Below are 24,174 nucleotides of genomic sequence, written 5' to 3' on the forward strand. Positions count from 1 at the left end.
CATTAATATCGAATCTTATGTTTATTACAGTCGTTTAATTTTTTTTTTTTTTTTTTTTTTTGTGGTGTTTTGCACTGCTATGAACTAGTAGGTGGCCCTGACTTATTTCAGATCACATCTGTCGATTCGTAGTGGTTCGTTATTTTCAAGGCATTCCTAGCACGTTTAAAATGCTTAAGGATGCACGTTTGAACAAAAGAAAGGTAGTATGAAAAGAGGGCTGGCAGGGATAGCGGCGTAAAAAGGAGAAAATGAAGTGGAGCCAACAGCACCCGGTGTTCCCAGGCGGTCACCCATCCAAGTACTAACCGGGCCCGATGTTGCTTAACTTCGGTGATCGGACGAGAACCGGTGTATTCAACATGGTATGGCCGTTGGCGCCCTTATACTGTAGCCGCACGACAGAAGACGCCTCTGCCTCTTCTCCCAACACACACAATCGCCGTTTTCGGTGACACATTTGACGCAGAGCACGTCCTTCCGCAACAGCTGGAGCCTCGAAGGCGGCGCGGAGTGCGCGGCGTCCGGCGTCTCAGAGGCGTCTGCCGAACTGGCGGTCGCGCCGCGCCGCGCCGCACCGCCACTTGCGTGAGACACGCGGCTGCTCGGTGCGCCGCCTGTCATTCGTTTCGCTTGGTGCGTGCGGCGTCCGACACTCGCGGGCGACGCATCTTGTTCCCGTTATCCGGCGGGGGGCTGTAGCAGTGTCCTGCTGGAGGGCGCCCCCGGCAGCTTCCTCACCTGACACACGCCGCGCGGGGCGCTTCCACATATTTGCGTGATCTGTGCAGTGCATTCGCACCTGTCCTCTTCCGTCCCGACTTGTCCCGACTTTGCTCGACTGCCGCTCGCTGCCGCTCGGGTAGTGGCCCATATGACAGCACAAGCACGAGAAACATCTGCGAGACGGGCGTGCTCGACTGCCGCTCGCTGCCGCTCGGGTAGTGGCCCATATGACAGCACAAGCACGAGAAACATCTGCGAGACGGGCGTGCTCGACTGCCGCTCGCTGCCGCTCGGGTAGTGGCCCATATGACAGCACAAGCACGAGAAACATCTGCGAGACGGGCGTGGGCCTAACGGGCGTGTCCGAGACGCCGTTTGCGGCCAGCAGACCTGTGCAAAGGTGCGGAAACAGGGACACAAGACACAGGAGGGTCGCCAAAGCATCCATCTCTTCTAGCGACGAAAGATACATTTTTGTTTGCAGTCGTACACTGCTGCAAAACAATAAGCCCTGACGTATTTCACAACATATCTGTCGGTTCATACTGTTTTGCTACCTTCAGGCACTTTTAAGAAATCTTCCTTGGCACATTCTTCTTCGAACTGAGGCCATTAATATCGAATCTTATGTTTATTACAGTCGTTTAATTTTTTTTTTTTTTTTTTTTTTTTTTGTGGTGTTTTGCACTGCTATGAACTAGTAGGTGGCCCTGACTTATTTCAGATCACATCTGTCGATTCGTAGTGGTTCGTTATTTTCAAGGCATTCCTAGCACGTTTAAAATGCTTAAGGATGCACGTTTGAACAAAAGAAAGGTAGTATGAAAAGAGGGCTGGCAGGGATAGCGGCGTAAAAAGGAGAAAATGAAGTGGAGCCAACAGCACCCGGTGTTCCCAGGCGGTCACCCATCCAAGTACTAACCGGGCCCGATGTTGCTTAACTTCGGTGATCGGACGAGAACCGGTGTATTCAACATGGTATGGCCGTTGGCGCCCTTATACTGTAGCCGCACGACAGAAGACGCCTCTGCCTCTTCTCCCAACACACACAATCGCCGTTTTCGGTGACACATTTGACGCAGAGCACGTCCTTCCGCAACAGCTGGAGCCTCGAAGGCGGCGCGGAGTGCGCGGCGTCCGGCGTCTCAGAGGCGTCTGCCGAACTGGCGGTCGCGCCGCGCCGCGCCGCACCGCCACTTGCGTGAGACACGCGGCTGCTCGGTGCGCCGCCTGTCATTCGTTTCGCTTGGTGCGTGCGGCGTCCGACACTCGCGGGCGACGCATCTTGTTCCCGTTATCCGGCGGGGGGCTGTAGCAGTGTCCTGCTGGAGGGCGCCCCCGGCAGCTTCCTCACCTGACACACGCCGCGCGGGGCGCTTCCACATATTTGCGTGATCTGTGCAGTGCATTCGCACCTGTCCTCTTCCGTCCCGACTTGTCCCGACTTTGCTCGACTGCCGCTCGCTGCCGCTCGGGTAGTGGCCCATATGACAGCACAAGCACGAGAAACATCTGCGAGACGGGCGTGCTCGACTGCCGCTCGCTGCCGCTCGGGTAGTGGCCCATATGACAGCACAAGCACGAGAAACATCTGCGAGACGGGCGTGCTCGACTGCCGCTCGCTGCCGCTCGGGTAGTGGCCCATATGACAGCACAAGCACGAGAAACATCTGCGAGACGGGCGTGGGCCTAACGGGCGTGTCCGAGACGCCGTTTGCGGCCAGCAGACCTGTGCAAAGGTGCGGAAACAGGGACACAAGACACAGGAGGGTCGCCAAAGCATCCATCTCTTCTAGCGACGAAAGATACATTTTTGTTTGCAGTCGTACACTGCTGCAAAACAATAAGCCCTGACGTATTTCACAACATATCTGTCGGTTCATACTGTTTTGCTACCTTCAGGCACTTTTAAGAAATCTTCCTTGGCACATTCTTCTTCGAACTGAGGCCATTAATATCGAATCTTATGTTTATTACAGTCGTTTAATTTTTTTTTTTTTTTTTTTTTTTTTTGTGGTGTTTTGCACTGCTATGAACTAGTAGGTGGCCCTGACTTATTTCAGATCACATCTGTCGATTCGTAGTGGTTCGTTATTTTCAAGGCATTCCTAGCACGTTTAAAATGCTTAAGGATGCACGTTTGAACAAAAGAAAGGTAGTATGAAAAGAGGGCTGGCAGGGATAGCGGCGTAAAAAGGAGAAAATGAAGTGGAGCCAACAGCACCCGGTGTTCCCAGGCGGTCACCCATCCAAGTACTAACCGGGCCCGATGTTGCTTAACTTCGGTGATCGGACGAGAACCGGTGTATTCAACATGGTATGGCCGTTGGCGCCCTTATACTGTAGCCGCACGACAGAAGACGCCTCTGCCTCTTCTCCCAACACACACAATCGCCGTTTTCGGTGACACATTTGACGCAGAGCACGTCCTTCCGCAACAGCTGGAGCCTCGAAGGCGGCGCGGAGTGCGCGGCGTCCGGCGTCTCAGAGGCGTCTGCCGAACTGGCGGTCGCGCCGCGCCGCGCCGCACCGCCACTTGCGTGAGACACGCGGCTGCTCGGTGCGCCGCCTGTCATTCGTTTCGCTTGGTGCGTGCGGCGTCCGACACTCGCGGGCGACGCATCTTGTTCCCGTTATCCGGCGGGGGGCTGTAGCAGTGTCCTGCTGGAGGGCGCCCCCGGCAGCTTCCTCACCTGACACACGCCGCGCGGGGCGCTTCCACATATTTGCGTGATCTGTGCAGTGCATTCGCACCTGTCCTCTTCCGTCCCGACTTGTCCCGACTTTGCTCGACTGCCGCTCGCTGCCGCTCGGGTAGTGGTCCATATGACAGCACAAGCACGAGAAACATCTGCGAGACGGGCGTGCTCGACTGCCGCTCGCTGCCGCTCGGGTAGTGGCCCATATGACAGCACAAGCACGAGAAACATCTGCGAGACGGGCGTGCTCGACTGCCGCTCGCTGCCGCTCGGGTAGTGGCCCATATGACAGCACAAGCACGAGAAACATCTGCGAGACGGGCGTGGGCCTAACGGGCGTGTCCGAGACGCCGTTTGCGGCCAGCAGACCTGTGCAAAGGTGCGGAAACAGGGACACAAGACACAGGAGGGTCGCCAAAGCATCCATCTCTTCTAGCGACGAAAGATACATTTTTGTTTGCAGTCGTACACTGCTGCAAAACAATAAGCCCTGACGTATTTCACAACATATCTGTCGGTTCATACTGTTTTGCTACCTTCAGGCACTTTTAAGAAATCTTCCTTGGCACATTCTTCTTCGAACTGAGGCCATTAATATCGAATCTTATGTTTATTACAGTCGTTTAATTTTTTTTTTTTTTTTTTTTTTTTTTGTGGTGTTTTGCACTGCTATGAACTAGTAGGTGGCCCTGACTTATTTCAGATCACATCTGTCGATTCGTAGTGGTTCGTTATTTTCAAGGCATTCCTAGCACGTTTAAAATGCTTAAGGATGCACGTTTGAACAAAAGAAAGGTAGTATGAAAAGAGGGCTGGCAGGGATAGCGGCGTAAAAAGGAGAAAATGAAGTGGAGCCAACAGCACCCGGTGTTCCCAGGCGGTCACCCATCCAAGTACTAACCGGGCCCGATGTTGCTTAACTTCGGTGATCGGACGAGAACCGGTGTATTCAACATGGTATGGCCGTTGGCGCCCTTATACTGTAGCCGCACGACAGAAGACGCCTCTGCCTCTTCTCCCAACACACACAATCGCCGTTTTCGGTGACACATTTGACGCAGAGCACGTCCTTCCGCAACAGCTGGAGCCTCGAAGGCGGCGCGGAGTGCGCGGCGTCCGGCGTCTCAGAGGCGTCTGCCGAACTGGCGGTCGCGCCGCGCCGCGCCGCACCGCCACTTGCGTGAGACACGCGGCTGCTCGGTGCGCCGCCTGTCATTCGTTTCGCTTGGTGCGTGCGGCGTCCGACACTCGCGGGCGACGCATCTTGTTCCCGTTATCCGGCGGGGGGCTGTAGCAGTGTCCTGCTGGAGGGCGCCCCCGGCAGCTTCCTCACCTGACACACGCCGCGCGGGGCGCTTCCACATATTTGCGTGATCTGTGCAGTGCATTCGCACCTGTCCTCTTCCGTCCCGACTTGTCCCGACTTTGCTCGACTGCCGCTCGCTGCCGCTCGGGTAGTGGCCCATATGACAGCACAAGCACGAGAAACATCTGCGAGACGGGCGTGCTCGACTGCCGCTCGCTGCCGCTCGGGTAGTGGCCCATATGACAGCACAAGCACGAGAAACATCTGCGAGACGGGCGTGCTCGACTGCCGCTCGCTGCCGCTCGGGTAGTGGCCCATATGACAGCACAAGCACGAGAAACATCTGCGAGACGGGCGTGGGCCTAACGGGCGTGTCCGAGACGCCGTTTGCGGCCAGCAGACCTGTGCAAAGGTGCGGAAACAGGGACACAAGACACAGGAGGGTCGCCAAAGCATCCATCTCTTCTAGCGACGAAAGATACATTTTTGTTTGCAGTCGTACACTGCTGCAAAACAATAAGCCCTGACGTATTTCACAACATATCTGTCGGTTCATACTGTTTTGCTACCTTCAGGCACTTTTAAGAAATCTTCCTTGGCACATTCTTCTTCGAACTGAGGCCATTAATATCGAATCTTATGTTTATTACAGTCGTTTAATTTTTTTTTTTTTTTTTTTTTTTGTGGTGTTTTGCACTGCTATGAACTAGTAGGTGGCCCTGACTTATTTCAGATCACATCTGTCGATTCGTAGTGGTTCGTTATTTTCAAGGCATTCCTAGCACGTTTAAAATGCTTAAGGATGCACGTTTGAACAAAAGAAAGGTAGTATGAAAAGAGGGCTGGCAGGGATAGCGGCGTAAAAAGGAGAAAATGAAGTGGAGCCAACAGCACCCGGTGTTCCCAGGCGGTCACCCATCCAAGTACTAACCGGGCCCGATGTTGCTTAACTTCGGTGATCGGACGAGAACCGGTGTATTCAACATGGTATGGCCGTTGGCGCCCTTATACTGTAGCCGCACGACAGAAGACGCCTCTGCCTCTTCTCCCAACACACACAATCGCCGTTTTCGGTGACACATTTGACGCAGAGCACGTCCTTCCGCAACAGCTGGAGCCTCGAAGGCGGCGCGGAGTGCGCGGCGTCCGGCGTCTCAGAGGCGTCTGCCGAACTGGCGGTCGCGCCGCGCCGCGCCGCACCGCCACTTGCGTGAGACACGCGGCTGCTCGGTGCGCCGCCTGTCATTCGTTTCGCTTGGTGCGTGCGGCGTCCGACACTCGCGGGCGACGCATCTTGTTCCCGTTATCCGGCGGGGGGCTGTAGCAGTGTCCTGCTGGAGGGCGCCCCCGGCAGCTTCCTCACCTGACACACGCCGCGCGGGGCGCTTCCACATATTTGCGTGATCTGTGCAGTGCATTCGCACCTGTCCTCTTCCGTCCCGACTTGTCCCGACTTTGCTCGACTGCCGCTCGCTGCCGCTCGGGTAGTGGCCCATATGACAGCACAAGCACGAGAAACATCTGCGAGACGGGCGTGCTCGACTGCCGCTCGCTGCCGCTCGGGTAGTGGCCCATATGACAGCACAAGCACGAGAAACATCTGCGAGACGGGCGTGCTCGACTGCCGCTCGCTGCCGCTCGGGTAGTGGCCCATATGACAGCACAAGCACGAGAAACATCTGCGAGACGGGCGTGGGCCTAACGGGCGTGTCCGAGACGCCGTTTGCGGCCAGCAGACCTGTGCAAAGGTGCGGAAACAGGGACACAAGACACAGGAGGGTCGCCAAAGCATCCATCTCTTCTAGCGACGAAAGATACATTTTTGTTTGCAGTCGTACACTGCTGCAAAACAATAAGCCCTGACGTATTTCAGAACATAGCTGTCGGTTCATACTGTTTTGTTACCTTCAGGCACTTTTAAGAAATCTTCCTTGGCACATTCTTCTTCGAACTGAGGCCATTAATATCGAATCTTATGTTTATTACAGTCGTTTAATTTTTTTTTTTTTTTTTTTTTTTTTGTGGTGTTTTGCACTGCTATGAACTAGTAGGTGGCCCTGACTTATTTCAGATCACATCTGTCGATTCGTAGTGGTTCGTTATTTTCAAGGCATTCCTAGCACGTTTAAAATGCTTAAGGATGCACGTTTGAACAAAAGAAAGGTAGTATGAAAAGAGGGCTGGCAGGGATAGCGGCGTAAAAAGGAGAAAATGAAGTGGAGCCAACAGCACCCGGTGTTCCCAGGCGGTCACCCATCCAAGTACTAACCGGGCCCGATGTTGCTTAACTTCGGTGATCGGACGAGAACCGGTGTATTCAACATGGTATGGCCGTTGGCGCCCTTATACTGTAGCCGCACGACAGAAGACGCCTCTGCCTCTTCTCCCAACACACACAATCGCCGTTTTCGGTGACACATTTGACGCAGAGCACGTCCTTCCGCAACAGCTGGAGCCTCGAAGGCGGCGCGGAGTGCGCGGCGTCCGGCGTCTCAGAGGCGTCTGCCGAACTGGCGGTCGCGCCGCGCCGCGCCGCACCGCCACTTGCGTGAGACACGCGGCTGCTCGGTGCGCCGCCTGTCATTCGTTTCGCTTGGTGCGTGCGGCGTCCGACACTCGCGGGCGACGCATCTTGTTCCCGTTATCCGGCGGGGGGCTGTAGCAGTGTCCTGCTGGAGGGCGCCCCCGGCAGCTTCCTCACCTGACACACGCCGCGCGGGGCGCTTCCACATATTTGCGTGATCTGTGCAGTGCATTCGCACCTGTCCTCTTCCGTCCCGACTTGTCCCGACTTTGCTCGACTGCCGCTCGCTGCCGCTCGGGTAGTGGCCCATATGACAGCACAAGCACGAGAAACATCTGCGAGACGGGCGTGGGCCTAACGGGCGTGTCCGAGACGCCGTTTGCGGCCAGCAGACCTGTGCAAAGGTGCGGAAACAGGGACACAAGACACAGGAGGGTCGCCAAAGCATCCATCTCTTCTAGCGACGAAAGATACATTTTTGTTTGCAGTCGTACACTGCTGCAAAACAATAAGCCCTGACGTATTTCAGAACATAGCTGTCGGTTCATACTGTTTTGTTACCTTCAGGCACTTTTAAGAAATCTTCCTTGGCACATTCTTCTTCGAACTGAGGCCATTAATATCGAATCTTATGTTTATTACAGTCGTTTAATTTTTTTTTTTTTTTTTTTTTTTTTGTGGTGTTTTGCACTGCTATGAACTAGTAGGTGGCCCTGACTTATTTCAGATCACATCTGTCGATTCGTAGTGGTTCGTTATTTTCAAGGCATTCCTAGCACGTTTAAAATGCTTAAGGATGCACGTTTGAACAAAAGAAAGGTAGTATGAAAAGAGGGCTGGCAGGGATAGCGGCGTAAAAAGGAGAAAATGAAGTGGAGCCAACAGCACCCGGTGTTCCCAGGCGGTCACCCATCCAAGTACTAACCGGGCCCGATGTTGCTTAACTTCGGTGATCGGACGAGAACCGGTGTATTCAACATGGTATGGCCGTTGGCGCCCTTATACTGTAGCCGCACGACAGAAGACGCCTCTGCCTCTTCTCCCAACACACACAATCGCCGTTTTCGGTGACACATTTGACGCAGAGCACGTCCTTCCGCAACAGCTGGAGCCTCGAAGGCGGCGCGGAGTGCGCGGCGTCCGGCGTCTCAGAGGCGTCTGCCGAACTGGCGGTCGCGCCGCGCCGCGCCGCACCGCCACTTGCGTGAGACACGCGGCTGCTCGGTGCGCCGCCTGTCATTCGTTTCGCTTGGTGCGTGCGGCGTCCGACACTCGCGGGCGACGCATCTTGTTCCCGTTATCCGGCGGGGGGCTGTAGCAGTGTCCTGCTGGAGGGCGCCCCCGGCAGCTTCCTCACCTGACACACGCCGCGCGGGGCGCTTCCACATATTTGCGTGATCTGTGCAGTGCATTCGCACCTGTCCTCTTCCGTCCCGACTTGTCCCGACTTTGCTCGACTGCCGCTCGCTGCCGCTCGGGTAGTGGCCCATATGACAGCACAAGCACGACAAACATCTGCGAGACGGGCGTGGGCCTAACGGGCGTGTCCGAGACGCCGTTTGCGGCCAGCAGACCTGTGCAAAGGTGCGGAAACAGGGACACAAGACACAGGAGGGTCGCCAAAGCATCCATCTCTTCTAGCGACGAAAGATACATTTTTGTTTGCAGTCGTACACTGCTGCAAAACAATAAGCCCTGACGTATTTCAGAACATAGCTGTCGGTTCATACTGTTTTGTTACCTTCAGGCACTTTTAAGAAATCTTCCTTGGCACATTCTTCTTCGAACTGAGGCCATTAATATCGAATCTTATGTTTATTACAGTCGTTTAATTTTTTTTTTTTTTTTTTTTTTTTTGTGGTGTTTTGCACTGCTATGAACTAGTAGGTGGCCCTGACTTATTTCAGATCACATCTGTCGATTCGTAGTGGTTCGTTATTTTCAAGGCATTCCTAGCACGTTTAAAATGCTTAAGGATGCACGTTTGAACAAAAGAAAGGTAGTATGAAAAGAGGGCTGGCAGGGATAGCGGCGTAAAAAGGAGAAAATGAAGTGGAGCCAACAGCACCCGGTGTTCCCAGGCGGTCACCCATCCAAGTACTAACCGGGCCCGATGTTGCTTAACTTCGGTGATCGGACGAGAACCGGTGTATTCAACATGGTATGGCCGTTGGCGCCCTTATACTGTAGCCGCACGACAGAAGACGCCTCTGCCTCTTCTCCCAACACACACAATCGCCGTTTTCGGTGACACATTTGACGCAGAGCACGTCCTTCCGCAACAGCTGGAGCCTCGAAGGCGGCGCGGAGTGCGCGGCGTCCGGCGTCTCAGAGGCGTCTGCCGAACTGGCGGTCGCGCCGCGCCGCGCCGCACCGCCACTTGCGTGAGACACGCGGCTGCTCGGTGCGCCGCCTGTCATTCGTTTCGCTTGGTGCGTGCGGCGTCCGACACTCGCGGGCGACGCATCTTGTTCCCGTTATCCGGCGGGGGGCTGTAGCAGTGTCCTGCTGGAGGGCGCCCCCGGCAGCTTCCTCACCTGACACACGCCGCGCGGGGCGCTTCCACATATTTGCGTGATCTGTGCAGTGCATTCGCACCTGTCCTCTTCCGTCCCGACTTGTCCCGACTTTGCTCGACTGCCGCTCGCTGCCGCTCGGGTAGTGGCCCATATGACAGCACAAGCACGACAAACATCTGCGAGACGGGCGTGGGCCTAACGGGCGTGTCCGAGACGCCGTTTGCGGCCAGCAGACCTGTGCAAAGGTGCGGAAACAGGGACACAAGACACAGGAGGGTCGCCAAAGCATCCATCTCTTCTAGCGACGAAAGATACATTTTTGTTTGCAGTCGTACACTGCTGCAAAACAATAAGCCCTGACGTATTTCAGAACATAGCTGTCGGTTCATACTGTTTTGTTACCTTCAGGCACTTTTAAGAAATCTTCCTTGGCACATTCTTCTTCGAACTGAGGCCATTAATATCGTATCTTATGTTTATTACAGTCGTTTATTTTCATTTTTTTTTTTTTTGTGGTTTTTTGCACTGCTACGAAACAGTAGGTGGCCCTGACTTATTTCAGATCACATCTGTCGATTCGTAGTGGTTCGTTATTTTCAAGGCATTCCTAGCACGTTTAAAATGCTTAAGGATGCACGTTTGAACAAAAGAAAGGTAGTATGAAAAGAGGGCTGGCAGGGATAGCGGCGTAAAAAGGAGAAAATGAAGTGGAGCCAACAGCACCCGGTGTTCCCAGGCGGTCACCCATCCAAGTACTAACCGGGCCCGATGTTGCTTAACTTCGGTGATCGGACGAGAACCGGTGTATTCAACATGGTATGGCCGTTGGCGCCCTTATACTGTAGCCGCACGACAGAAGACGCCTCTGCCTCTTCTCCCAACACACACAATCGCCGTTTTCGGTGACACATTTGACGCAGAGCACGTCCTTCCGCAACAGCTGGAGCCTCGAAGGCGGCGCGGAGTGCGCGGCGTCCGGCGTCTCAGAGGCGTCTGCCGAACTGGCGGTCGCGCCGCGCCGCGCCGCACCGCCACTTGCGTGAGACACGCGGCTGCTCGGTGCGCCGCCTGTCATTCGTTTCGCTTGGTGCGTGCGGCGTCCGACACTCGCGGGCGACGCATCTTGTTCCCGTTATCCGGCGGGGGGCTGTAGCAGTGTCCTGCTGGAGGGCGCCCCCGGCAGCTTCCTCACCTGACACACGCCGCGCGGGGCGCTTCCACATATTTGCGTGATCTGTGCAGTGCATTCGCACCTGTCCTCTTCCGTCCCGACTTGTCCCGACTTTGCTCGACTGCCGCTCGCTGCCGCTCGGGTAGTGGCCCATATGACAGCACAAGCACGACAAACATCTGCGAGACGGGCGTGGGCCTAACGGGCGTGTCCGAGACGCCGTTTGCGGCCAGCAGACCTGTGCAAAGGTGCGGAAACAGGGACACAAGACACAGGAGGGTCGCCAAAGCATCCATCTCTTCTAGCGACGAAAGATACATTTTTGTTTGCAGTCGTACACTGCTGCAAAACAATAAGCCCTGACGTATTTCAGAACATAGCTGTCGGTTCATACTGTTTTGTTACCTTCAGGCACTTTTAAGAAATCTTCCTTGGCACATTCTTCTTCGAACTGAGGCCATTAATATCGAATCTTATGTTTATTACAGTCGTTTAATTTTTTTTTTTTTTTTTTTTTTTGTGGTGTTTTGCACTGCTACGAAACAGTAGGTGGCCCTGACTTATTTCAGATCACATCTGTCGATTCGTAGTGGTTCGTTATTTTCAAGGCATTCCTAGCACGTTTAAAATGCTTAAGGATGCACGTTTGAACAAAAGAAAGGTAGTATGAAAAGAGGGCTGGCAGGGATAGCGGCGTAAAAAGGAGAAAATGAAGTGGAGCCAACAGCACCCGGTGTTCCCAGGCGGTCACCCATCCAAGTACTAACCGGGCCCGATGTTGCTTAACTTCGGTGATCGGACGAGAACCGGTGTATTCAACATGGTATGGCCGTTGGCGCCCTTATACTGTAGCCGCACGACAGAAGACGCCTCTGCCTCTTCTCCCAACACACACAATCGCCGTTTTCGGTGACACATTTGACGCAGAGCACGTCCTTCCGCAACAGCTGGAGCCTCGAAGGCGGCGCGGAGTGCGCGGCGTCCGGCGTCTCAGAGGCGTCTGCCGAACTGGCGGTCGCGCCGCGCCGCGCCGCACCGCCACTTGCGTGAGACACGCGGCTGCTCGGTGCGCCGCCTGTCATTCGTTTCGCTTGGTGCGTGCGGCGTCCGACACTCGCGGGCGACGCATCTTGTTCCCGTTATCCGGCGGGGGGCTGTAGCAGTGTCCTGCTGGAGGGCGCCCCCGGCAGCTTCCTCACCTGACACACGCCGCGCGGGGCGCTTCCACATATTTGCGTGATCTGTGCAGTGCATTCGCACCTGTCCTCTTCCGTCCCGACTTGTCCCGACTTTGCTCGACTGCCGCTCGCTGCCGCTCGGGTAGTGGCCCATATGACAGCACAAGCACGACAAACATCTGCGAGACGGGCGTGGGCCTAACGGGCGTGTCCGAGACGCCGTTTGCGGCCAGCAGACCTGTGCAAAGGTGCGGAAACAGGGACACAAGACACAGGAGGGTCGCCAAAGCATCCATCTCTTCTAGCGACGAAAGATACATTTTTGTTTGCAGTCGTACACTGCTGCAAAACAATAAGCCCTGACGTATTTCAGAACATAGCTGTCGGTTCATACTGTTTTGTTACCTTCAGGCACTTTTAAGAAATCTTCCTTGGCACATTCTTCTTCGAACTGAGGCCATTAATATCGAATCTTATGTTTATTACAGTCGTTTAATTTTTTTTTTTTTTTTTTTTTTTTTGTGGTGTTTTGCACTGCTATGAACTAGTAGGTGGCCCTGACTTATTTCAGATCACATCTGTCGATTCGTAGTGGTTCGTTATTTTCAAGGCATTCCTAGCACGTTTAAAATGCTTAAGGATGCACGTTTGAACAAAAGAAAGGTAGTATGAAAAGAGGGCTGGCAGGGATAGCGGCGTAAAAAGGAGAAAATGAAGTGGAGCCAACAGCACCCGGTGTTCCCAGGCGGTCACCCATCCAAGTACTAACCGGGCCCGATGTTGCTTAACTTCGGTGATCGGACGAGAACCGGTGTATTCAACATGGTATGGCCGTTGGCGCCCTTATACTGTAGCCGCACGACAGAAGACGCCTCTGCCTCTTCTCCCAACACACACAATCGCCGTTTTCGGTGACACATTTGACGCAGAGCACGTCCTTCCGCAACAGCTGGAGCCTCGAAGGCGGCGCGGAGTGCGCGGCGTCCGGCGTCTCAGAGGCGTCTGCCGAACTGGCGGTCGCGCCGCGCCGCGCCGCACCGCCACTTGCGTGAGACACGCGGCTGCTCGGTGCGCCGCCTGTCATTCGTTTCGCTTGGTGCGTGCGGCGTCCGACACTCGCGGGCGACGCATCTTGTTCCCGTTATCCGGCGGGGGGCTGTAGCAGTGTCCTGCTGGAGGGCGCCCCCGGCAGCTTCCTCACCTGACACACGCCGCGCGGGGCGCTTCCACATATTTGCGTGATCTGTGCAGTGCATTCGCACCTGTCCTCTTCCGTCCCGACTTGTCCCGACTTTGCTCGACTGCCGCTCGCTGCCGCTCGGGTAGTGGCCCATATGACAGCACAAGCACGACAAACATCTGCGAGACGGGCGTGGGCCTAACGGGCGTGTCCGAGACGCCGTTTGCGGCCAGCAGACCTGTGCAAAGGTGCGGAAACAGGGACACAAGACACAGGAGGGTCGCCAAAGCATCCATCTCTTCTAGCGACGAAAGATACATTTTTGTTTGCAGTCGTACACTGCTGCAAAACAATAAGCCCTGACGTATTTCAGAACATAGCTGTCGGTTCATACTGTTTTGTTACCTTCAGGCACTTTTAAGAAATCTTCCTTGGCACATTCTTCTTCGAACTGAGGCCATTAATATCGAATCTTATGTTTATTACAGTCGTTTAATTTTTTTTTTTTTTTTTTTTTTTTTGTGGTGTTTTGCACTGCTATGAACTAGTAGGTGGCCCTGACTTATTTCAGATCACATCTGTCGATTCGTAGTGGTTCGTTATTTTCAAGGCATTCCTAGCACGTTTAAAATGCTTAAGGATGCACGTTTGAACAAAAGAAAGGTAGTATGAAAAGAGGGCTGGCAGGGATAGCGGCGTAAAAAGGAGAAAATGAAGTGGAGCCAACAGCACCCGGTGTTCCCAGGCGGTCACCCATCCAAGTACTAACCGGGCCCGATGTTGCTTAACTTCGGTGATCGGACGAGAACCGGTGTATTCAACATGGTATGGCCGTTGGCGCCCTTATACTGTAGCCGCACGACAGAAGACGCCTCTGCCTCTTCTCCCAACACACACAATCGCCGTTTTCGGTGACACATTTGACGCAGAGCACGTCCTTCCGCAACAGCTGGAGCCTCGAAGGCGGCGCGGAGTGCGCGGCGTCCGGCGTCTCAGAGGCGTCTGCCGAACTGGCGGTCGCGCCGCGCCGCGCCGCACCGCCACTTGCGTGAGACACGCGGCTGCTCGGTGCGCCGCCTGTCATTCGTTTCGCTTGGTGCGTGCGGCGTCCGACACTCGCGGGCGACGCATCTTGTTCCCGTTATCCGGCGGGGGGCTGTAGCAGTGTCCTGCTGGAGGGCGCCCCCGGCAGCTTCCTCACCTGACACACGCCGCGCGGGGCGCTTCCACATATTTGCGTGATCTGTGCAGTGCATTCGCACCTGTCCTCTTCCGTCCCGACTTGTCCCGACTTTGCTCGACTGCCGCTCGCTGCCGCTCGGGTAGTGGCCCATATGACAGCACAAGCACGACAAACATCTGCGAGACGGGCGTGGGCCTAACGGGCGTGTCCGAGACGCCGTTTGCGGCCAGCAGACCTGTGCAAAGGTGCGGAAACAGGGACACAAGACACAGGAGGGTCGCCAAAGCATCCATCTCTTCTAGCGACGAAAGATACATTTTTGTTTGCAGTCGTACACTGCTGCAAAACAATAAGCCCTGACGTATTTCAGAACATAGCTGTCGGTTCATACTGTTTTGTTACCTTCAGGCACTTTTAAGAAATCTTCCTTGGCACATTCTTCTTCGAACTGAGGCCATTAATATCGAATCTTATGTTTATTACAGTCGTTTAATTTTTTTTTTTTTTTTTTTTTTTGTGGTGTTTTGCACTGCTACGAAACAGTAGGTGGCCCTGACTTATTTCAGATCACATCTGTCGATTCGTAGTGGTTCGTTATTTTCAAGGCATTCCTAGCACGTTTAAAATGCTTAAGGATGCACGTTTGAACAAAAGAAAGGTAGTATGAAAAGAGGGCTGGCAGGGATAGCGGCGTAAAAAGGAGAAAATGAAGTGGAGCCAACAGCACCCGGTGTTCCCAGGCGGTCACCCATCCAAGTACTAACCGGGCCCGATGTTGCTTAACTTCGGTGATCGGACGAGAACCGGTGTATTCAACATGGTATGGCCGTTGGCGCCCTTATACTGTAGCCGCACGACAGAAGACGCCTCTGCCTCTTCTCCCAACACACACAATCGCCGTTTTCGGTGACACATTTGACGCAGAGCACGTCCTTCCGCAACAGCTGGAGCCTCGAAGGCGGCGCGGAGTGCGCGGCGTCCGGCGTCTCAGAGGCGTCTGCCGAACTGGCGGTCGCGCCGCGCCGCGCCGCACCGCCACTTGCGTGAGACACGCGGCTGCTCGGTGCGCCGCCTGTCATTCGTTTCGCTTGGTGCGTGCGGCGTCCGACACTCGCGGGCGACGCATCTTGTTCCCGTTATCCGGCGGGGGGCTGTAGCAGTGTCCTGCTGGAGGGCGCCCCCGGCAGCTTCCTCACCTGACACACGCCGCGCGGGGCGCTTCCACATATTTGCGTGATCTGTGCAGTGCATTCGCACCTGTCCTCTTCCGTCCCGACTTGTCCCGACTTTGCTCGACTGCCGCTCGCTGCCGCTCGGGTAGTGGCCCATATGACAGCACAAGCACGACAAACATCTGCGAGACGGGCGTGGGCCTAACGGGCGTGTCCGAGACGCCGTTTGCGGCCAGCAGACCTGTGCAAAGGTGCGGAAACAGGGACACAAGACACAGGAGGGTCGCCAAAGCATCCATCTCTTCTAGCGACGAAAGATACATTTTTGTTTGCAGTCGTACACTGCTGCAAAACAATAAGCCCTGACGTATTTCAGAACATAGCTGTCGGTTCATACTGTTTTGTTACCTTCAGGCACTTTTAAGAAATCTTCCTTGGCACATTCTTCTTCGAACTGAGGCCATTAATATCGAATCTTATGTTTATTACAGTCGTTTAATTTTTTTTTTTTTTTTTTTTTTTGTGGTGTTTTGCACTGCTATGAACTAGTAGGTGGCCCTGACTTATTTCAGATCACATCTGTCGATTCGTAGTGGTTCGTTATTTTCAAGGCATTCCTAGCACGTTTAAAATGCTTAAGGATGCACGTTTGAACAAAAGAAAGGTAGTATGAAAAGAGGGCTGGCAGGGATAGCGGCGTAAAAAGGAGAAAATGAAGTGGAGCCAACAGCACCCGGTGTTCCCAGGCGGTCACCCATCCAAGTACTAACCGGGCCCGATGTTGCTTAACTTCGGTGATCGGACGAGAACCGGTGTATTCAACATGGTATGGCCGTTGGCGCCCTTATACTGTAGCCGCACGACAGAAGACGCCTCTGCCTCTTCTCCCAACACACACAATCGCCGTTTTCGGTGACACATTTGACGCAGAGCACGTCCTTCCGCAACAGCTGGAGCCTCGAAGGCGGCGCGGAGTGCGCGGCGTCCGGCGTCTCAGAGGCGTCTGCCGAACTGGCGGTCGCGCCGCGCCGCGCCGCACCGCCACTTGCGTGAGACACGCGGCTGCTCGGTGCGCCGCCTGTCATTCGTTTCGCTTGGTGCGTGCGGCGTCCGACACTCGCGGGCGACGCATCTTGTTCCCGTTATCCGGCGGGGGGCTGTAGCAGTGTCCTGCTGGAGGGCGCCCCCGGCAGCTTCCTCACCTGACACACGCCGCGCGGGGCGCTTCCACATATTTGCGTGATCTGTGCAGTGCATTCGCACCTGTCCTCTTCCGTCCCGACTTGTCCCGACTTTGCTCGACTGCCGCTCGCTGCCGCTCGGGTAGTGGCCCATATGACAGCACAAGCACGACAAACATCTGCGAGACGGGCGTGGGCCTAACGGGCGTGTCCGAGACGCCGTTTGCGGCCAGCAGACCTGTGCAAAGGTGCGGAAACAGGGACACAAGACACAGGAGGGTCGCCAAAGCATCCATCTCTTCTAGCGACGAAAGATACATTTTTGTTTGCAGTCGTACACTGCTGCAAAACAATAAGCCCTGACGTATTTCAGAACATAGCTGTCGGTTCATACTGTTTTGTTACCTTCAGGCACTTTTAAGAAATCTTCCTTGGCACATTCTTCTTCGAACTGAGGCCATTAATATCGAATCTTATGTTTATTACAGTCGTTTAATTTTTTTTTTTTTTTTTTTTTTTTTGTGGTGTTTTGCACTGCTATGAACTAGTAGGTGGCCCTGACTTATTTCAGATCACATCTGTCGATTCGTAGTGGTTCGTTATTTTCAAGGCATTCCTAGCACGTTTAAAATGCTTAAGGATGCACGTTTGAACAAAAGAAAGGTAGTATGAAAAGAGGGCTGGCAGGGATAGCGGCGTAAAAAGGAGAAAATGAAGTGGAGCCAACAGCACCCGGTGTTCCCAGGCGGTCACCCATCCAAGTACTAACCGGGCCCGATGTTGCTTAACTTCGGTGATCGGACGAGAACCGGTGTATTCAACATGGTATGGCCGTTGGCGCCCTTATACTGTAGCCGCACGACAGAAGACGCCTCTGCCTCTTCTCCCAACACACACAATCGCCGTTTTCGGTGACACATTTGACGCAGAGCACGTCCTTCCGCAACAGCTGGAGCCTCGAAGGCGGCGCGGAGTGCGCGGCGTCCGGCGTCTCAGAGGCGTCTGCCGAACTGGCGGTCGCGCCGCGCCGCGCCGCACCGCCACTTGCGTGAGACACGCGGCTGCTCGGTGCGCCGCCTGTCATTCGTTTCGCTTGGTGCGTGCGGCGTCCGACACTCGCGGGCGACGCATCTTGTTCCCGTTATCCGGCGGGGGGCTGTAGCAGTGTCCTGCTGGAGGGCGCCCCCGGCAGCTTCCTCACCTGACACACGCCGCGCGGGGCGCTTCCACATATTTGCGTGATCTGTGCAGTGCATTCGCACCTGTCCTCTTCCGTCCCGACTTGTCCCGACTTTGCTCGACTGCCGCTCGCTGCCGCTCGGGTAGTGGCCCATATGACAGCACAAGCACGACAAACATCTGCGAGACGGGCGTGGGCCTAACGGGCGTGTCCGAGACGCCGTTTGCGGCCAGCAGACCTGTGCAAAGGTGCGGAAACAGGGACACAAGACACAGGAGGGTCGCCAAAGCATCCATCTCTTCTAGCGACGAAAGATACATTTTTGTTTGCAGTCGTACACTGCTGCAAAACAATAAGCCCTGACGTATTTCAGAACATAGCTGTCGGTTCATACTGTTTTGTTACCTTCAGGCACTTTTAAGAAATCTTCCTTGGCACATTCTTCTTCGAACTGAGGCCATTAATATCGAATCTTATGTTTATTACAGTCGTTTAATTTTTTTTTTTTTTTTTTTTTTTTTGTGGTGTTTTGCACTGCTATGAACTAGTAGGTGGCCCTGACTTATTTCAGATCACATCTGTCGATTCGTAGTGGTTCGTTATTTTCAAGGCATTCCTAGCACGTTTAAAATGCTTAAGGATGCACGTTTGAACAAAAGAAAGGTAGTATGAAAAGAGGGCTGGCAGGGATAGCGGCGTAAAAAGGAGAAAATGAAGTGGAGCCAACAGCACCCGGTGTTCCCAGGCGGTCACCCATCCAAGTACTAACCGGGCCCGATGTTGCTTAACTTCGGTGATCGGACGAGAACCGGTGTATTCAACATGGTATGGCCGTTGGCGCCCTTATACTGTAGCCGCACGACAGAAGACGCCTCTGCCTCTTCTCCCAACACACACAATCGCCGTTTTCGGTGACACATTTGACGCAGAGCACGTCCTTCCGCAACAGCTGGAGCCTCGAAGGCGGCGCGGAGTGCGCGGCGTCCGGCGTCTCAGAGGCGTCTGCCGAACTGGCGGTCGCGCCGCGCCGCGCCGCACCGCCACTTGCGTGAGACACGCGGCTGCTCGGTGCGCCGCCTGTCATTCGTTTCGCTTGGTGCGTGCGGCGTCCGACACTCGCGGGCGACGCATCTTGTTCCCGTTATCCGGCGGGGGGCTGTAGCAGTGTCCTGCTGGAGGGCGCCCCCGGCAGCTTCCTCACCTGACACACGCCGCGCGGGGCGCTTCCACATATTTGCGTGATCTGTGCAGTGCATTCGCACCTGTCCTCTTCCGTCCCGACTTGTCCCGACTTTGCTCGACTGCCGCTCGCTGCCGCTCGGGTAGTGGCCCATATGACAGCACAAGCACGACAAACATCTGCGAGACGGGCGTGGGCCTAACGGGCGTGTCCGAGACGCCGTTTGCGGCCAGCAGACCTGTGCAAAGGTGCGGAAACAGGGACACAAGACACAGGAGGGTCGCCAAAGCATCCATCTCTTCTAGCGACGAAAGATACATTTTTGTTTGCAGTCGTACACTGCTGCAAAACAATAAGCCCTGACGTATTTCAGAACATAGCTGTCGGTTCATACTGTTTTGTTACCTTCAGGCACTTTTAAGAAATCTTCCTTGGCACATTCTTCTTCGAACTGAGGCCATTAATATCGAATCTTATGTTTATTACAGTCGTTTAATTTTTTTTTTTTTTTTTTTTTTTGTGGTGTTTTGCACTGCTATGAACTAGTAGGTGGCCCTGACTTATTTCAGATCACATCTGTCGATTCGTAGTGGTTCGTTATTTTCAAGGCATTCCTAGCACGTTTAAAATGCTTAAGGATGCACGTTTGAACAAAAGAAAGGTAGTATGAAAAGAGGGCTGGCAGGGATAGCGGCGTAAAAAGGAGAAAATGAAGTGGAGCCAACAGCACCCGGTGTTCCCAGGCGGTCACCCATCCAAGTACTAACCGGGCCCGATGTTGCTTAACTTCGGTGATCGGACGAGAACCGGTGTATTCAACATGGTATGGCCGTTGGCGCCCTTATACTGTAGCCGCACGACAGAAGACGCCTCTGCCTCTTCTCCCAACACACACAATCGCCGTTTTCGGTGACACATTTGACGCAGAGCACGTCCTTCCGCAACAGCTGGAGCCTCGAAGGCGGCGCGGAGTGCGCGGCGTCCGGCGTCTCAGAGGCGTCTGCCGAACTGGCGGTCGCGCCGCGCCGCGCCGCACCGCCACTTGCGTGAGACACGCGGCTGCTCGGTGCGCCGCCTGTCATTCGTTTCGCTTGGTGCGTGCGGCGTCCGACACTCGCGGGCGACGCATCTTGTTCCCGTTATCCGGCGGGGGGCTGTAGCAGTGTCCTGCTGGAGGGCGCCCCCGGCAGCTTCCTCACCTGACACACGCCGCGCGGGGCGCTTCCACATATTTGCGTGATCTGTGCAGTGCATTCGCACCTGTCCTCTTCCGTCCCGACTTGTCCCGACTTTGCTCGACTGCCGCTCGCTGCCGCTCGGGTAGTGGCCCATATGACAGCACAAGCACGACAAACATCTGCGAGACGGGCGTGGGCCTAACGGGCGTGTCCGAGACGCCGTTTGCGGCCAGCAGACCTGTGCAAAGGTGCGGAAACAGGGACACAAGACACAGGAGGGTCGCCAAAGCATCCATCTCTTCTAGCGACGAAAGATACATTTTTGTTTGCAGTCGTACACTGCTGCAAAACAATAAGCCCTGACGTATTTCAGAACATAGCTGTCGGTTCATACTGTTTTGTTACCTTCAGGCACTTTTAAGAAATCTTCCTTGGCACATTCTTCTTCGAACTGAGGCCATTAATATCGAATCTTATGTTTATTACAGTCGTTTAATTTTTTTTTTTTTTTTTTTTTTTTTTGTGGTGTTTTGCACTGCTATGAACTAGTAGGTGGCCCTGACTTATTTCAGATCACATCTGTCGATTCGTAGTGGTTCGTTATTTTCAAGGCATTCCTAGCACGTTTAAAATGCTTAAGGATGCACGTTTGAACAAAAGAAAGGTAGTATGAAAAGAGGGCTGGCAGGGATAGCGGCGTAAAAAGGAGAAAATGAAGTGGAGCCAACAGCACCCGGTGTTCCCAGGCGGTCACCCATCCAAGTACTAACCGGGCCCGATGTTGCTTAACTTCGGTGATCGGACGAGAACCGGTGTATTCAACATGGTATGGCCGTTGGCGCCCTTATACTGTAGCCGCACGACAGAAGACGCCTCTGCCTCTTCTCCCAACACACACAATCGCCGTTTTCGGTGACACATTTGACGCAGAGCACGTCCTTCCGCAACAGCTGGAGCCTCGAAGGCGGCGCGGAGTGCGCGGCGTCCGGCGTCTCAGAGGCGTCTGCCGAACTGGCGGTCGCGCCGCGCCGCGCCGCACCGCCACTTGCGTGAGACACGCGGCTGCTCGGTGCGCCGCCTGTCATTCGTTTCGCTTGGTGCGTGCGGCGTCCGACACTCGCGGGCGACGCATCTTGTTCCCGTTATCCGGCGGGGGGCTGTAGCAGTGTCCTGCTGGAGGGCGCCCCCGGCAGCTTCCTCACCTGACACACGCCGCGCGGGGCGCTTCCACATATTTGCGTGATCTGTGCAGTGCATTCGCACCTGTCCTCTTCCGTCCCGACTTGTCCCGACTTTGCTCGACTGCCGCTCGCTGCCGCTCGGGTAGTGGCCCATATGACAGCACAAGCACGACAAACATCTGCGAGACGGGCGTGGGCCTAACGGGCGTGTCCGAGACGCCGTTTGCGGCCAGCAGACCTGTGCAAAGGTGCGGAAACAGGGACACAAGACACAGGAGGGTCGCCAAAGCATCCATCTCTTCTAGCGACGAAAGATACATTTTTGTTTGCAGTCGTACACTGCTGCAAAACAATAAGCCCTGACGTATTTCAGAACATAGCTGTCGGTTCATACTGTTTTGTTACCTTCAGGCACTTTTAAGAAATCTTCCTTGGCACATTCTTCTTCGAACTGAGGCCATTAATATCGAATCTTATGTTTATTACAGTCGTTTAATTTTTTTTTTTTTTTTTTTTTTTTGTGGTGTTTTGCACTGCTATGAACTAGTAGGTGGCCCTGACTTATTTCAGATCACATCTGTCGATTCGTAGTGGTTCGTTATTTTCAAGGCATTCCTAGCACGTTTAAAATGCTTAAGGATGCACGTTTGAACAAAAGAAAGGTAGTATGAAAAGAGGGCTGGCAGGGATAGCGGCGTAAAAAGGAGAAAATGAAGTGGAGCCAACAGCACCCGGTGTTCCCAGGCGGTCACCCATCCAAGTACTAACCGGGCCCGATGTTGCTTAACTTCGGTGATCGGACGAGAACCGGTGTATTCAACATGGTATGGCCGTTGGCGCCCTTATACTGTAGCCGCACGACAGAAGACGCCTCTGCCTCTTCTCCCAACACACACAATCGCCGTTTTCGGTGACACATTTGACGCAGAGCACGTCCTTCCGCAACAGCTGGAGCCTCGAAGGCGGCGCGGAGTGCGCGGCGTCCGGCGTCTCAGAGGCGTCTGCCGAACTGGCGGTCGCGCCGCGCCGCGCCGCACCGCCACTTGCGTGAGACACGCGGCTGCTCGGTGCGCCGCCTGTCATTCGTTTCGCTTGGTGCGTGCGGCGTCCGACACTCGCGGGCGACGCATCTTGTTCCCGTTATCCGGCGGGGGGCTGTAGCAGTGTCCTGCTGGAGGGCGCCCCCGGCAGCTTCCTCACCTGACACACGCCGCGCGGGGCGCTTCCACATATTTGCGTGATCTGTGCAGTGCATTCGCACCTGTCCTCTTCCGTCCCGACTTGTCCCGACTTTGCTCGACTGCCGCTCGCTGCCGCTCGGGTAGTGGCCCATATGACAGCACAAGCACGACAAACATCTGCGAGACGGGCGTGGGCCTAACGGGCGTGTCCGAGACGCCGTTTGCGGCCAGCAGACCTGTGCAAAGGTGCGGAAACAGGGACACAAGACACAGGAGGGTCGCCAAAGCATCCATCTCTTCTAGCGACGAAAGATACATTTTTGTTTGCAGTCGTACACTGCTGCAAAACAATAAGCCCTGACGTATTTCAGAACATAGCTGTCGGTTCATACTGTTTTGTTACCTTCAGGCACTTTTAAGAAATCTTCCTTGGCACATTCTTCTTCGAACTGAGGCCATTAATATCGAATCTTATGTTTATTACAGTCGTTTAATTTTTTTTTTTTTTTTTTTTTTTTTTGTGGTGTTTTGCACTGCTATGAACTAGTAGGTGGCCCTGACTTATTTCAGATCACATCTGTCGATTCGTAGTGGTTCGTTATTTTCAAGGCATTCCTAGCACGTTTAAAATGCTTAAGGATGCACGTTTGAACAAAAGAAAGGTAGTATGAAAAGAGGGCTGGCAGGGATAGCGGCGTAAAAAGGAGAAAATGAAGTGGAGCCAACAGCACCCGGTGTTCCCAGGCGGTCACCCATCCAAGTACTAACCGGGCCCGATGTTGCTTAACTTCGGTGATCGGACGAGAACCGGTGTATTCAACATGGTATGGCCGTTGGCGCCCTTATACTGTAGCCGCACGACAGAAGACGCCTCTGCCTCTTCTCCCAACACACACAATCGCCGTTTTCGGTGACACATTTGACGCAGAGCACGTCCTTCCGCAACAGCTGGAGCCTCGAAGGCGGCGCGGAGTGCGCGGCGTCCGGCGTCTCAGAGGCGTCTGCCGAACTGGCGGTCGCGCCGCGCCGCGCCGCACCGCCACTTGCGTGAGACACGCGGCTGCTCGGTGCGCCGCCTGTCATTCGTTTCGCTTGGTGCGTGCGGCGTCCGACACTCGCGGGCGACGCATCTTGTTCCCGTTATCCGGCGGGGGGCTGTAGCAGTGTCCTGCTGGAGGGCGCCCCCGGCAGCTTCCTCACCTGACACACGCCGCGCGGGGCGCTTCCACATATTTGCGTGATCTGTGCAGTGCATTCGCACCTGTCCTCTTCCGTCCCGACTTGTCCCGACTTTGCTCGACTGCCGCTCGCTGCCGCTCGGGTAGTGGCCCATATGACAGCACAAGCACGACAAACATCTGCGAGACGGGCGTGGGCCTAACGGGCGTGTCCGAGACGCCGTTTGCGGCCAGCAGACCTGTGCAAAGGTGCGGAA

General features: G+C 54.7%; 20 non-coding genes across 20 annotated transcripts; all 20 read right to left on the reverse strand.

Annotated features, from left to right (window-relative positions):
- Nucleotides 1–260: 260 nt before the first annotated feature.
- Nucleotides 261–379, reverse strand: LOC124567947. Its single transcript, XR_006971077.1, has one exon. It is a non-coding gene; the product is annotated as a 5S ribosomal RNA (ribosomal RNA).
- A 1,220-nt stretch (nucleotides 380–1,599) lies between these two features.
- On the reverse strand, nucleotides 1,600–1,718 carry LOC124567961. The gene has a single exon (XR_006971088.1). It is a non-coding gene; the product is annotated as a 5S ribosomal RNA (ribosomal RNA).
- A 1,220-nt stretch (nucleotides 1,719–2,938) lies between these two features.
- LOC124567973 lies at nucleotides 2,939–3,057 on the reverse strand. Its single transcript, XR_006971099.1, has one exon. It is a non-coding gene; the product is annotated as a 5S ribosomal RNA (ribosomal RNA).
- Nucleotides 3,058–4,277: 1,220 nt separating this feature from the next.
- On the reverse strand, nucleotides 4,278–4,396 carry LOC124567974. Its single transcript, XR_006971100.1, has one exon. It is a non-coding gene; the product is annotated as a 5S ribosomal RNA (ribosomal RNA).
- Nucleotides 4,397–5,613: 1,217 nt separating this feature from the next.
- LOC124567975 lies at nucleotides 5,614–5,732 on the reverse strand. The gene has a single exon (XR_006971101.1). It is a non-coding gene; the product is annotated as a 5S ribosomal RNA (ribosomal RNA).
- Nucleotides 5,733–6,951: 1,219 nt separating this feature from the next.
- Nucleotides 6,952–7,070, reverse strand: LOC124567949. Its single transcript, XR_006971078.1, has one exon. It is a non-coding gene; the product is annotated as a 5S ribosomal RNA (ribosomal RNA).
- A 1,061-nt stretch (nucleotides 7,071–8,131) lies between these two features.
- On the reverse strand, nucleotides 8,132–8,250 carry LOC124567950. Its single transcript, XR_006971079.1, has one exon. It is a non-coding gene; the product is annotated as a 5S ribosomal RNA (ribosomal RNA).
- A 1,061-nt stretch (nucleotides 8,251–9,311) lies between these two features.
- On the reverse strand, nucleotides 9,312–9,430 carry LOC124567951. The gene has a single exon (XR_006971080.1). It is a non-coding gene; the product is annotated as a 5S ribosomal RNA (ribosomal RNA).
- Nucleotides 9,431–10,485: 1,055 nt separating this feature from the next.
- Nucleotides 10,486–10,604, reverse strand: LOC124567952. The gene has a single exon (XR_006971081.1). It is a non-coding gene; the product is annotated as a 5S ribosomal RNA (ribosomal RNA).
- A 1,059-nt stretch (nucleotides 10,605–11,663) lies between these two features.
- On the reverse strand, nucleotides 11,664–11,782 carry LOC124567953. Its single transcript, XR_006971082.1, has one exon. It is a non-coding gene; the product is annotated as a 5S ribosomal RNA (ribosomal RNA).
- Nucleotides 11,783–12,843: 1,061 nt separating this feature from the next.
- On the reverse strand, nucleotides 12,844–12,962 carry LOC124567954. Its single transcript, XR_006971083.1, has one exon. It is a non-coding gene; the product is annotated as a 5S ribosomal RNA (ribosomal RNA).
- A 1,061-nt stretch (nucleotides 12,963–14,023) lies between these two features.
- On the reverse strand, nucleotides 14,024–14,142 carry LOC124567955. Its single transcript, XR_006971084.1, has one exon. It is a non-coding gene; the product is annotated as a 5S ribosomal RNA (ribosomal RNA).
- Nucleotides 14,143–15,201: 1,059 nt separating this feature from the next.
- LOC124567956 lies at nucleotides 15,202–15,320 on the reverse strand. Its single transcript, XR_006971085.1, has one exon. It is a non-coding gene; the product is annotated as a 5S ribosomal RNA (ribosomal RNA).
- A 1,059-nt stretch (nucleotides 15,321–16,379) lies between these two features.
- Nucleotides 16,380–16,498, reverse strand: LOC124567957. The gene has a single exon (XR_006971086.1). It is a non-coding gene; the product is annotated as a 5S ribosomal RNA (ribosomal RNA).
- A 1,061-nt stretch (nucleotides 16,499–17,559) lies between these two features.
- On the reverse strand, nucleotides 17,560–17,678 carry LOC124567958. Its single transcript, XR_006971087.1, has one exon. It is a non-coding gene; the product is annotated as a 5S ribosomal RNA (ribosomal RNA).
- Nucleotides 17,679–18,739: 1,061 nt separating this feature from the next.
- Nucleotides 18,740–18,858, reverse strand: LOC124567962. The gene has a single exon (XR_006971089.1). It is a non-coding gene; the product is annotated as a 5S ribosomal RNA (ribosomal RNA).
- Nucleotides 18,859–19,917: 1,059 nt separating this feature from the next.
- LOC124567963 lies at nucleotides 19,918–20,036 on the reverse strand. Its single transcript, XR_006971090.1, has one exon. It is a non-coding gene; the product is annotated as a 5S ribosomal RNA (ribosomal RNA).
- Nucleotides 20,037–21,098: 1,062 nt separating this feature from the next.
- Nucleotides 21,099–21,217, reverse strand: LOC124567964. Its single transcript, XR_006971091.1, has one exon. It is a non-coding gene; the product is annotated as a 5S ribosomal RNA (ribosomal RNA).
- A 1,060-nt stretch (nucleotides 21,218–22,277) lies between these two features.
- On the reverse strand, nucleotides 22,278–22,396 carry LOC124567965. Its single transcript, XR_006971092.1, has one exon. It is a non-coding gene; the product is annotated as a 5S ribosomal RNA (ribosomal RNA).
- A 1,062-nt stretch (nucleotides 22,397–23,458) lies between these two features.
- LOC124567966 lies at nucleotides 23,459–23,577 on the reverse strand. The gene has a single exon (XR_006971093.1). It is a non-coding gene; the product is annotated as a 5S ribosomal RNA (ribosomal RNA).
- Between the last annotated feature and the right edge of the window lie 597 nt (nucleotides 23,578–24,174).

This window comes from Schistocerca americana, unplaced genomic scaffold (genome assembly GCF_021461395.2).
Source record: "Schistocerca americana isolate TAMUIC-IGC-003095 unplaced genomic scaffold, iqSchAmer2.1 HiC_scaffold_1426, whole genome shotgun sequence".
In the NCBI taxonomy this organism is placed as follows: domain Eukaryota; kingdom Metazoa; phylum Arthropoda; class Insecta; order Orthoptera; family Acrididae; genus Schistocerca; species Schistocerca americana.